The sequence below is a fragment of the Camarhynchus parvulus genome, chromosome 4, assembly GCF_901933205.1.
Source record: "Camarhynchus parvulus chromosome 4, STF_HiC, whole genome shotgun sequence".
Lineage (NCBI taxonomy): Eukaryota > Metazoa > Chordata > Aves > Passeriformes > Thraupidae > Camarhynchus > Camarhynchus parvulus.
Genome location: NC_044574.1, coordinates 63,985,068 through 63,997,599, shown reverse-complemented (window position 1 = coordinate 63,997,599; position 12,532 = coordinate 63,985,068). Strand labels below are relative to the sequence as shown.

Here is a 12,532-nt window from a genome sequence, read left to right as displayed (position 1 = left end):
GAGCAAATTGAAGTGTGTGCATACACACATCCTTCTGCTTATGGAATGTAAAACTCCAGGAGAGCTGAAATATTGTGACAGAGAACAAATACAGAATTGTATAAACAGATTTCATTGCACTTGGTAGTCCTCAGCTAAAGCTTTCATGTATCCACATAGTGCCAGCCCCAATAAAGACAGCATTTAACACAACTGAACGTGAAGTCCAAACTTAGGATCCAGTTACATTTTAATGTATAAATAAACTCTGGATGCAAATATTTCATCGCTAATCTGGGCACAAAATGCTCAAGATCTGACCCACTTGCTCAGTTTTCTGCAGATCAAAGAATGCCCTAAACTTTGTCATTATTATTTTAAAATTCTCTTAATTAAATTCAGAACAAGCTGTAGCTAAAAGGCCATAATTTAAGTGCTTTAGACCACGGAGATGCAGCTCTGACGAAAAGTGTGTTTTTATGTTGCTAGGGGAACCCTTAATGTGCTATGGCACCAGGAACATTTGGAAAAACAAGAAATGAAGCAGAAGTAAGTATTCGGTAATGAAAAACATGAGAAGATTAAATCAAGGTCTAGAACTCCAAAAGAAGAAGAGCCTCAGCATTTTAAAGAGTCTTTTAGAAGAGTGGCATAATGTCTGTTTAAAATACTTATTTAGAAAAGGTATATTTAGTTATTTCAGGGCAAAAGTTTAGACCTGAATTTTTGCCAGAGATTGCTTAAATTAAAGGATTAATGGTGCTCTGAAGAGTCTCAGATGTCTGATTTCCAATCCATGGAAAGGTGTGGACTGAGATGTTCCACAACATTTTCTCAGAAATCCAGGAATCCAGAAAAAGTTTTCTGAGAAAACATTTTTCTCAGAAATTCAGAAATCTGAAGTTTTTAAACTTCAGAATTTGTTATAAATCAGATCTCAAGAAATCTGTCCACCTTATATACATGGTTGTGCCATTTTGTACAGTAATCTTCTGCTAGGGCAATACAAAAATCCTTTTCAACTTAAGCCTAAACAAAGACTTTCTCCATTTCTGATGGATTGAAACCACTGCTCTAGACCAGAACCAATAGTTATGGGGTCAGGGGCTCAGCTGAGCAATGCCCATTTATACCCACAGAGTAGATAATCCGTAAAAGATGGAGAAACTAATGTCAAGGAAACAAGTTTTTGTATAGCTTGAATAGGACTGCATGAATAATTGAATTTTTGGCCAACTGATCACACTGTGTCACTTAGTGTCACTGAAGTATTAAGTGAATATAGCTAAACCTAATCTCAAGCATAGTTTGGTATTCAAAATTACACTATCTAAATTTTGAAACAAAACATTTTGACCAGTCTCAGAGAAATCTACTTGCTTGGGTCAAAATTATTTGAATAAACAGCCTGAGGTTACCTCATCTTTTCATTGCCCTGACATTATTTTGCTGCATATATTTGAAAATATTACCAAACAGATTGGCCGGAAAGCAATCCTGATTCAGAAGTATTTTATACCCAAATGATTGACATAATATATGTTTAATCATACAGGAACTAAGCACTGCTTGATAGGAACCTTCCTGTCTCTCACAGCATTCACAGAGCAATGCTGATTTACACCAGATGCACATCTGGCCTGGCCTGTGTAAAGAAGCTGTTGAGGTGGAAATTTAATATTTAAACTAGTACAAACCTACAGAGTTCTGAACTAAAATTAGATTTGGGTAAAGGATTAGTTACTCCTTTCATTATCTACTAACGGAGGCTTATTTTTACAGCAGACAGAAATTGCAAATAATTGGAATAGATATTTTTGCTGCTAATGCAGTGTCAATGTCATTACACCCTGCACGTATTTAGCTCTGAAGTGGGTGAGTGACATGGCTAAACATGGTGACAGAGTGACCCAGCACCCCAGGTTTCCTCCCTTCTTTTCTACAAAAGCTGCACACAGCCACATAAATGAACTCTTTATAGAGAGATGAACTTCGATATAGCACAATGCCCTGAAGAAGTCATAAACCCTGAAAATCAGGGAAGGTGAGAATAGAAATATTTACCACACCAGGCTTTTTATGAATCAAGGGTTTCTGAAGATACTTTTGGGACCAAGGCTTGAGCTTAGCAAGTTTTTAACAAAAAATAGCTTTTGCATCTGTCCCTTTTCCTCTCTAACTCCCCCAGTTCCACTGATTTTTCTCCTCCTTCTGCTTCCTTCCTTCTTTTTATCAGGATATAAGAGGGAAAGGATAAGATGGGGCTCAAATTATGACTTTTCTTCTGTATTTGTTTCTGTTTTCAAAAAGTGGGACTAGTCCTGAGGGCAGGTGACTGGTGTCCCCTCAGTGACTGAAGAGGATGTAGAAGGGCAGTATGGTTGGCTCCCTATTGTCCTGCCTTTCCTAAGCAAATTTTATCCTCCCCACCCTTAATGAGGTTTGTCTGGAATTGGTATTGATGGAGCTGAGTGATCACAAGTTTTAACATCAGACCTGAAAAAGATAAACAGAGTAATAGAAATAATAAGCAGCCATGTGGTTTTCCTTAGCTTCCACCTGACATTCCAGAGATTTAATTAAATTTCTCCAGTTTTGGCCACCGCTGGGAAGCGTGATGGAACAGAGAGGGATCACTGGAGTTTGTGCAGTCCTTGCCTGACCTGAGGCACAGCACTGTGAGAATGTGCTGGAAAGTCCTGTAGAGAGCCAGGGGATACAAAGAACAGTCTAGTGCATGTTCACCCCCACAGCACTGAACACCTACAGTATCGTCCTCACATTATTTTCCTTGAATTAGTCTGACCTTTTCTCCAATGTGACGCCTGTTGGGTAATGGGGGCATTTAGATAACAGCTCTAATCAGCCTTACAGCTCCTTCTTTTCTCTGTAATGGTCTCTGAATGACACTGCTTCCATATCCACCTTCAGTGTACTCTGAAAAAAATACATTGTGGAAGGATGGTGGTGGGAGAAACAAAAGGCATTCACCATCAGCAAGAAAGGAATAATTCTGTAGATATATTTGTTAATCTATCTCAGTCTCTACGTGCTGTGCTATTGCCTGCCCAATGAGTGAACCCATGCAGAATTAGCAACAGACTTCCCAAAGCTTAGGGATGAGGTAATGGTGCACTGGAAGTGCGACCAGCACAACTCTGAGTGCTGCAGGACACTGCACTTGCTACACAACAAATTGTTCATGCACTTTCAGCAACAACAGCAGCTGGAATTTTTACAGGGATGGTGAAATGCTGGAATATGAGTGGTTTGATGTCCTTTCTTAAGAATGGATTTGAGTAAAAGACATCAAAGCACAGACAAGCGCTTCATTCTGTATTAATACCCCTTTGTAACCAGCTTTGAAATATCAGCTGTTACTATTCTTTTTGGTTTAATAACTTTTCCTTACATTGTAGGCCAGCAACTAACTAATTAGCCCTAGATTTGATAAGAGATCTTCTAGCACATATCCCTATCAGTTTGTCCCTCATGACCAACTATCAGGGAACATTCAGCACAACCTGACTTCACAATTACAGAAACCTATTTGGGATATTAAAAAGCAGTCTATGCCCTTATTTCATTAAGATGTATTATTTTCATGGAGGTTTGAAAAAACCATTGAAATATTCATGGAAAATTTTCTTTCCTTTTGGATGTTTTGAGCAGTTATTATTCTGTTAGGAATATCTATTGAGTGTGATCAGCATTCAAAGTTCCTTTTTAAACAAATTCAAAATAGTTCACCATAATACTAAATAATCTGTAGCTCAAAACTGATAAACCTCTATCAAAAAATTACGGAATGATCCTGATTATGGAAGATTTCTACCAAACAAATAGAATAGAATACAAAACATCTACAAAAATTATAAAGCAGAATTGACCTTGTGGACCATTTGGTTAATTTTTCATGGTATTTTCCCATGTTTTTATGCTTCATTATTCCCCATGACTATGGCTTTAAATCTGTGCCCAAGGCCATAAGAGTGAGTATGAAATAATGAATCTAGGTCATGTCAGTGGACAGGACCAGACAGGAAATCCATGTGAAATGCACCCAATTTAGTAGAGTTTTCAGCACCTTCTATTATTGAAAGCTATGAAAAAAGCAGTAAGTCACAATTAAGTTACTTTCTGGCAGATTAAATATGCAAACTGGACGCTCAGTACTCTCACGCTCAGCAGATGGCTAAAGCATTGCCAGACAAGCCGTATAATATTCTTTTTTATTTGGTATTTCCAGATCCTCTGAAAGAGATGTCTTTGCTATTTAGTAGAAATATGCCCTGTGAAAGATTTTTCCCTAAATGGTTAAGAAAGAAAACTGTCTCCTCCGAAAAAACAAGCATTTGCTAGAGGTACTGAGAAAATGGCCCTCCAGTTATCTGAACATAATTCGAAGAACCAGTTTCAAAGTTTGGATAGTGGACCTTGTGCATTATCTAACAGCTTGGTTCATTCACCTATTTCAAAGCATATATATTCCTTAGAGAAGACAATATTTTGTCCTAGTTTATTATAATATTGCCATAAATCACAAGAGATTACTTTAAAGGAAAAAAGCACAAACACAAACGAGGCACAAGGCCCAAGCAGTATTTTGCTCTGTATTCTATATTTACATGGCAGCTATACTATGAACACAAAGTACGCAATTCCACAATCCTCAAAAGAAAAGGCAAGTGATCTGGTTTTAATTTTAGATTTTCTACATTTATATCTGGGAACTGTATACTTCCAGGAATTATGGGTTAAGTTGGAGGAGAAACAGGAGCAACTTGCTTTGCCAGTTTAAAATAGAGTTCACTGATTTCAGGAATAGTTTCTTTTTCACATGCTGAGACTTCTCCTGAGGGAATAGCTCACTGATACAGTAAGGACAATAGGAGCAAGATGTCTTCCTACAGTGTAAAGTCAGAACAGTAATGACTAGATATAAAAATTTGTCATTTAATGCTTTGAAAGGACAAACATTTTGAAAGCATGTTCCTAAAATACATCTGCAAAATAACTTGTCCTTTTCTTTTATTCATTGTTCCATGAGAGGCATGGCACTATGTTTTATGGTTGCTCAACTCCAGGCACAAACATTTTCCTGCTGAAAACGTGGCAATTTTTTTGGCAAAAAGCATAAGCCAAAGCCAGTGCGGAAAGGATCTCCAGCATGGATCCACTAAAACAGTGCACTGCATCTCTGCAAGTGACAGCAGCAGTGAAACATTATAAACATCCTTCCTCCTGATCCAACGTTGCTCCAAATGAATTGAGATTGTACATGAGGTATATGATACTCATGGTAAAAGCTCAGAATCGTTATTGTATATTTTTCAAAACCTATGAATAACTTATCAGCTGCTAAATTGATGGCTTCTGTGCCTAAATTACACTCTATACCTCTTTTGGTACAATTAATACCAGTGGTCATGGTAGTTCCAGAGGAATGGAAAAGCTGTGGAACAGCAGCTCTGGCAGAAACAGACGCAGCAATAAGGTCACAATGTATGCAAGGAGCAGCCAGCACTGGGCTTGCTGCACAGTAAAAAGCAGAAAGAGTTTCCATAGGAAATGGAAAAACTCCCAAAGAAATATCTGCTAGCAGAGAGCAGAGAAGGTCAGCCAGGACCTCTAAGATCCCTATTTATAAGAGCCTACCCCTGAGTCCTCATTTGTGAAGGTGGCTGTTTTTAATAGGAATGACAGACAAAGGTCTAGTCATATCACACAAAGAGATTTGTATACACAAAAGCATCTTCTGTGCTTCCTTTTCTTTTTCCCAGAAAGTTTGAAGTTGTGAGCTATGCAAGATGGATGAATGAGGACGTGGTCTTGTCTTTGGAGTTTACACTGTTCAGATTAAACTGAGGATATTTTCCAAAAGCATGTGTTATGTATTTAAGAAGAGAAGTTCACTGTGGGGTGATAGAGATCAACATTTTTTTTCCCTGGAAGAAGCTTTGTTTAGTTTCCATTAAGTAATGAGCTGCTAAAGGATTTGCTGCTACAAGAATCTGAAAAAAAGACACCTTAAACACACTACAGCAAAGTATTGTCCTGTGGGACAATTCCATGGTACAAATTGGTGCCAGGAGGCATTCCATCACCAAAATATCAACTAGAAATAGCTAAACACTGAAAATTTGTTCCAGAAACATTCTTGAGAAAATTGTTTTCCTGAAATACATAATCATGCTTATTTTTTTACATTCCAGTGTTTTTACTGGTTTGGTAGTCTTGACAGGAGGTATGAATCACAGACTCACAAGCAGACAGCGTTTTGCATTCTTTTTTGTGGAAAATTTGGGCCCTAATGTTTTTTGCAAGATAGACCAAGGGAAGATGCAACATGAAGATTATTTATTTGAGTTTCATTTACATAAAAATGAGAAAATTGGGTACTTCTGTGGTTAGAATTGTAATGAAAGTTGTGTCAAAAATATGTTCTTTATTCTTTACTTAGCAATGTAGTAATTTATTCTATAGAAACAATTATTTTGACTGGAATACTCTATGAAGTGTGCATGACTGAGAAGAGGGGGGCGGTGGAGTCAGCTGAATTTAATTCTGAGGAATTGTTGGTCAATATGCTACCCAGCCTTTATACTACAGAACGTTTCTCTTTGTTGCAAAAAGATAACCAATGCCAGCCCATACAAAATTTTTCTGAGTGCTCAGTATTCACAATTGAGTATCTGAGTTGTTTGTTCAACTTAGTTCCTTGATATTGTTTCCTCTTCCTGACCGGATAGCCTTCCGGACTAAATTTATTTGAAATATACTCCATCTCATGAAACTAATCTCAATTTTAAGTCCTACAGTCACTTTCTGCAAACATATTGTCACAATAAGCAAACAAAAATGAGTGCAAGCATTTGCTGGGAAAAGGATGAATATTTTCCTGTAATGCTGTTGCATTGCTCCAATCATCTGGTCTCCCGTAAAATATACCAGCAGTAAAAAAGTGATAAACAATTGGCCAACATTTATCCACTTATTTAGAAACAGTTTCTTGGTGAAGATTTGTGATTAAGACTGTGCATGTGTCCTCAGCTGTAAGGCAGGATATGTATTTTATCCAGCCACACAAGAAGATCTCATCTTTAGTTCCTATTTGTGGAAGTAAATTGGGCATGATGCCAAGCCCCAGCTCCTTGCACACGCACTGCTCTCTGAAACCAGCTCTGTGAGGAGCTCACAGCACTGGGCTGCGGCTTACAGGAATCCTGTAGGGCTATAACAGCAAGCACAAGAACCAGTCTCAACCACCAAAACTCCACATGGGCTTACCTACAATTCTGTTTGCTCCAGCCTTGCTGAAATCCTCAGATTTCAGCTCAAACTGCAGTGAGCTACAGGCTGACAAAATAAATCTGGCTGGCTTCAGGTTTGTGTTTCACTGGAATAGCTTGGCCCTCAAGACACTCCTAGGGAAGACATCAGGTTTCAGGGCTCCATGCTGACAGCCTAGCCTTCCACACTGGAACAGTTTTCAAGCAGTTTGAACAAAAACTTTGCAAAAATAATCTAGATTAAAAGAGCTCTTCCTTGCCAGGGTGTCACAAGAAGTGTGGTAACAGACCCAGTTCACTTGTGCTGGAAGTGCAGAGCTCACCAGCTCAGCTTGTGACACCTGTGTAATGGGAACAGTGCTGCTAATTTACCCATTTGCACAAGGATTTTCCTGGGTGAACACTAATAGATCAAGTTCCACACAAATTTAGTTCGGGTCACTCAGTATCACTCCAAAATCTCTCTGCAGGACAGAAAAACAAGCAGTACTTGTAAAAGGGCCATGAGTATTTGTACAAAGTCTGGGACTCCTTCACCTCTTGGCTGTTCTAAGGGCTTGCCAACTTGTAGGACTAAACCTGATATTCATATAGGAGACAACCTGGAGCTGAGATCTCTGTTCCTGCTTTGAACTGGGGTATACAACTCCATCCTCCAGCGACAAAGTTTCAACATCTGTCAAAAAAGGTCTGAAAGTACTAATTTTCCCTAAAGGAGAATTACAAAGTGAATTAGTTAACTCTTAGAAAGGGTTTAGGGTTTCAGGAAAATAAGTACCAAGGAAATGCAGGGTGCTGTGATCCCTTTCTAATGGAATATTTTATCCTCCAAAAGTGGCAATTTCCTTACAAGTCAAACTTTGTTCCAGTGTTACTCCACGATATCCTTAAAAACTGACACCATAGGTTTTTCCTTGCATTTCTTACTTCAGCCAGACAATCCTCCACCCCTTCTGCTTTGAAAAGAATTGAGTACAGTAATGGTTCTGCTTCCACCCTACAGAACACTTGGAGTTTTGCACTTCACACTTGGGCTCCTGCTGTATAGGAAGTTCTAATGGTGACAGTAATGAAAGGAAACAGCCCTTCCGAGTTGTGAACTCCTAGGTGAGTTGCCTTTGTTTTCCAGAGTCAAAGCATGGTATGAATGTTCTAAATTAAGAATCAAAGCATTCCATATCTCTGAGTACATGCATAAATTAAAAGTAGGACTTTATAAAATACTTCAAGACCTTAAACAACAGGTGGACACCACAGCCCATTCCACAGTTTTGGACTGGTCCATTACCATTCTATATACAGTTGGGCATGTATCTGATAAACACCCCTACATAACTGCACTTTTTTTTTAAAAATAAGCACTTTACATGTTAAAACAAAGATGTAAGCAGCAGGGAGCAAATCAAAACACCAAATGCAAACACTCGTAAATTTCCACAACTTCGAGATCTTAAAAGAATTTGCATTCTGGATCCAAGCAGTCTCATACTGACCTTAAATTTACTGGATGGCTGGAGACTTCAGAGTAGATGAAATCCAGTCAGCAAATGTTCCAAGTTTCTAAAACTCAAATACTTACCTGAATTTGAAGTATATAATGAATTTGTCTTCATACAGTAGAGACAATTTAAGTTGCATTTGGTACCCAACCATAAATTATGCAAATTTTAAAAATAAGTACCTCCAGCATTCAGAACAAAAGAACATTTCTTGGTATCTCAATTCTATATGTTTAAGAAGAAACTAACCAATATAAATTATATTATTTTAAATGTGTGCTTTCAAAGGTTACCCTGTTTACTGCATATTAAGATTTTTTTTTCAAAATTGTATTATTGAGAAATAAAGCAGAAAGTAAAACTATGAATCTTAGATATTTAGCATTCATTTGTGTTATGTCTGTAATACTGTCTCATATCATAGCAAGTTAGGAAAAAGGATGTCCAGTGGGAGTGCAGAGCTGAACAGTTATGTTCCTTATCAAATGGGAGCATGTATCAAATGGATGTTCCACTGGGGTCTGTCCCAGTGCTGGTCAGTGCTTTCACTCCTTACCCAAAGGTCACATCACAGAACAGGCTTGTTTGACCTAGAGACAAATGAAGTCTGGTACATTGCCAGTACTTTGCAGGTCAAGAATAAGATTCCACATAATTGTGGCAAACTGGAGATACAAAGGGAAAACTTTGTACCTTTTTTGACTTCTGCCAGTGTTATCACCATGCTCAGGAATAATAACCTGCACAGAGAGAAAATGTGGAATAGCTGAGGAGGGAGAAATTCAGATAGAAAAGAGCATAGAAATGACAGCTGAGCAGACAGTATGGGAGTTAACAACGTCATGCTGCTACCAACACGGAGTGTCATTCTGGAATGTGGAGAGCAGACAAGTTTGCAGAGGAACCCTTTTGCTAGAGCAGCACTGATAAGACTTTAGCTGGGTTGTTGTGGCTATGTCAGGGACCACACTTCAGGGAGTCCATGGACTGGTCAGACACAGTCCCAAACACAGCAATAAAAATGATGAAGTGATCTATAAATTATGAATTAGGGTAAAATATTGGAAAAGGGGGATATTTAGCCAAACAGACTGAGGAAAGCCTTGATAACAGTGTCTCACACATGTAGAAGGAAAGAAGAAGCTATTTTATGTGTCTGCAGAAGTAACAAGACAAAATTCAAGAAATACTCAGGTTACATCATCAGAACATTTTGTAATGAAAGGGCCATGAACAGCAGGAAAATTTGACTGAGGTTTTGTGCATCTCTACTGAAGATTTCAAGGCAGGCTGACAAATGTCTGCCAGGAAGCACCCAAAAGTTTCTGCTTTTGCCTTGTATCAGGTGATTTCTTATTCTTTCCAGCCCTACAACCCTGTGGTTCTGTTTGCTCCTTATCCTGTTTAATTCAAAGCACTAAAAGCTCTGACACACACCACACTATGAAATACATTTGATTTCAATGAGCCCAGAATACATTTCTGCTTATCCACCTTCTACTTTTACTTTCTGCTGAAGGCAAAAGACAAATTATTATTGTTCTCATTCACCCAACTGTTTTAGTGAAATGTCAGTTTCTCAGTGATGATCTAGAAACTGAAAGGCTCAAGCCTGTGGGATGTCCTGTGGGATTGTGGTCCTAACTCAGATAGAAAATGAAGGTTAAGAAGAAGCAAACACATACGTGATGTTTCAGGAAGTGTGTCAGTGTCTGGCAGCTTGCTCAGAAGGCTCATTATCTTGTATGGAGAGACTGAGCTGTACGTGTTTCATTCAGGCAGAAAGACAACAGAAAATTAAATCCTGAACACTGCCATAAATATCTCCAAAACATTGTTTGTTGTTTAATTTACAATTTCAGATGACTGGTACAGCTCAGACTGAAAGGACAGAAATGATGCAAATAACCACAAGAACCAAGAAATGCCAACAATGGAATTAATCTTTCTGTGGAGATTTTCTGAAAGCTTCATAGAAAAGTTGGATTGTAGGAAAATATGTACTTTTTTTTTTAACCAGGCTGAGTTTTATATCAAATGTTGATCCACGGCTCATTTGGAGCTATTATAGGGATTAGGAGAAAGGCATAAACTGTAATTACAAGACAAACCATGCCAAGCCAACATGGGCATTGTTCAGGAAGCCATGCCAAACGACATCCCAAGCACACAATGTGGAGAGACGATTTGCCAACAATTTTAATTTGTGAGAAATTGTCTCAGTATTTTGTTTCACTTTGATAGTAACATGTTTTTAAAAAATGTCAGCCAGTTACACAGGGGCTGGCTGCAGTCCAGGGGTGAAACTGTGATGAAGAGGGCCATTAGTGAAAAATGCCAAGCTCTGAGTTTCATGTCATTAATATTTATGACACAGTGTGAAGAATCTTATTTAAATGCCACTCTGTGTGTGGGTTGGGGTGAAGGAAAAGAGGGATGCTAGGGAAGGAGAGTTACAGTATTTATGCTAAAGTGTGCAGGCATCTTGACAAGGAGCAAAGCCCTTGACAGACATTGGGTAGCAATAATTAGTCTAATGTTTGGATAGTTACACTTTAACTGACCTCTGATTTTAATGGCATACAATTCTAAAAATGACTGCTCTGTCAAGCTGCCAAGTAAAATGCATTTAGATGGGTATTTGGAAACCAAATATCATTTTTAACCATCACTTATTATTTTGGGCAAATCACCTGAAGTGGACTGAACTTGAAATATTTATTTCATGCCAGCCTGCTCGTCCTGAAATTCTGTTGTGATTTCAGGCAGACAACATGATTTGTTCAGTACAGCACTGTAACTCCTACCAGTGCCTGCTGAAGTCCTGGTTCCAAAGAAGACATGTTACAAAGTGACAAATTCTTCCCTTTGCAGAGAGTGGGATAGAAACTGTGCTGCCAGGGAGTGCTGCTCTAGACCCTTCCTGGGTCACAGGAGGTGGTGAGGCCCTTTCACACCCAGAACTTCCATAAGCAATGGGGTTTGTGCACTTAATAGATTCAGATTCAGAATCTGGGTTTCTCCACAGTGAAACTCTGTCCTGTTTGTGTGACTGTCCTGGGGTGACAATGCTCTGTGCTTTGTCACATGGCTGCAGTGAGCCCCTCTCATGTTTTTATAAAGCTCACATGAGATTTAAATGAACTATGTAGCGACTCCTCGTTTTTAATGCAAATTGTCTCCTCCTCTTGACATAAATAGTCTGTTTTATATCCTAACTTAATTCCTACAAACTGCTGTATTTTTTCAACTTATGTTGTTATGTCAAGAAATAAATGAAGTGAACTGTACACATCATATTTTTCACACAAGTGTCTGGCATGTGTATTGCTTACATAAAAATACAGCATTGTTTGAGAAGGAGAAAATTTAGAGGGAACTGGTATAAGAGATCAATTTTTTTAAAAGCAGCAATTCCTTGGCGATTAATTTTTTTTCAAATTACAGTATTCATAGACTAAAAAGAAAACCATCAAGTGAAATAAAAGTTACAATTTTATACAAAGGAACACTGCTATTTGTAGCACTAAAATATAAAATGAAATGCTATTGGAATTAACTGCTGAAAATTTATTTTAATATGTGCTAACAGAAACTTGGTTGTGCACTCTGTTACCCAGGAAATGTATCAGCTTTGAAGTCACTATCTCCTGTTTCTATTCAGAGAAGGTCAAAGCTAAGGTTCAGCAGGAATCCAGGAACTTTTAAGGCAAGGATGAATTAACTCATGTGGCATGTTGTCCTAAATTATTGCGTTGTAAC

The 12,532-nt window shown here is 38.3% G+C and overlaps 1 protein-coding gene across 2 annotated transcripts in view; it reads left to right on the top strand.

The window, feature by feature from the left end:
• The window catches only part of PDE5A (phosphodiesterase 5A), a 105,587-nt gene that overhangs the window by 23,665 nt on the left and 69,390 nt on the right, over positions 1-12,532 (top strand). Inside the window, exon 3 of one of the 2 annotated variants that reach the window (XM_030946939.1) lies at positions 8,275-8,378. The exons of the other annotated variant lie outside the window; for it this stretch is intronic. The gene's annotated coding sequence lies outside the window, so the exon portion shown is untranslated. The remainder of the gene's footprint in view (positions 1-8,274; positions 8,379-12,532) is intronic. 2 annotated transcript variants of the gene reach the window in all.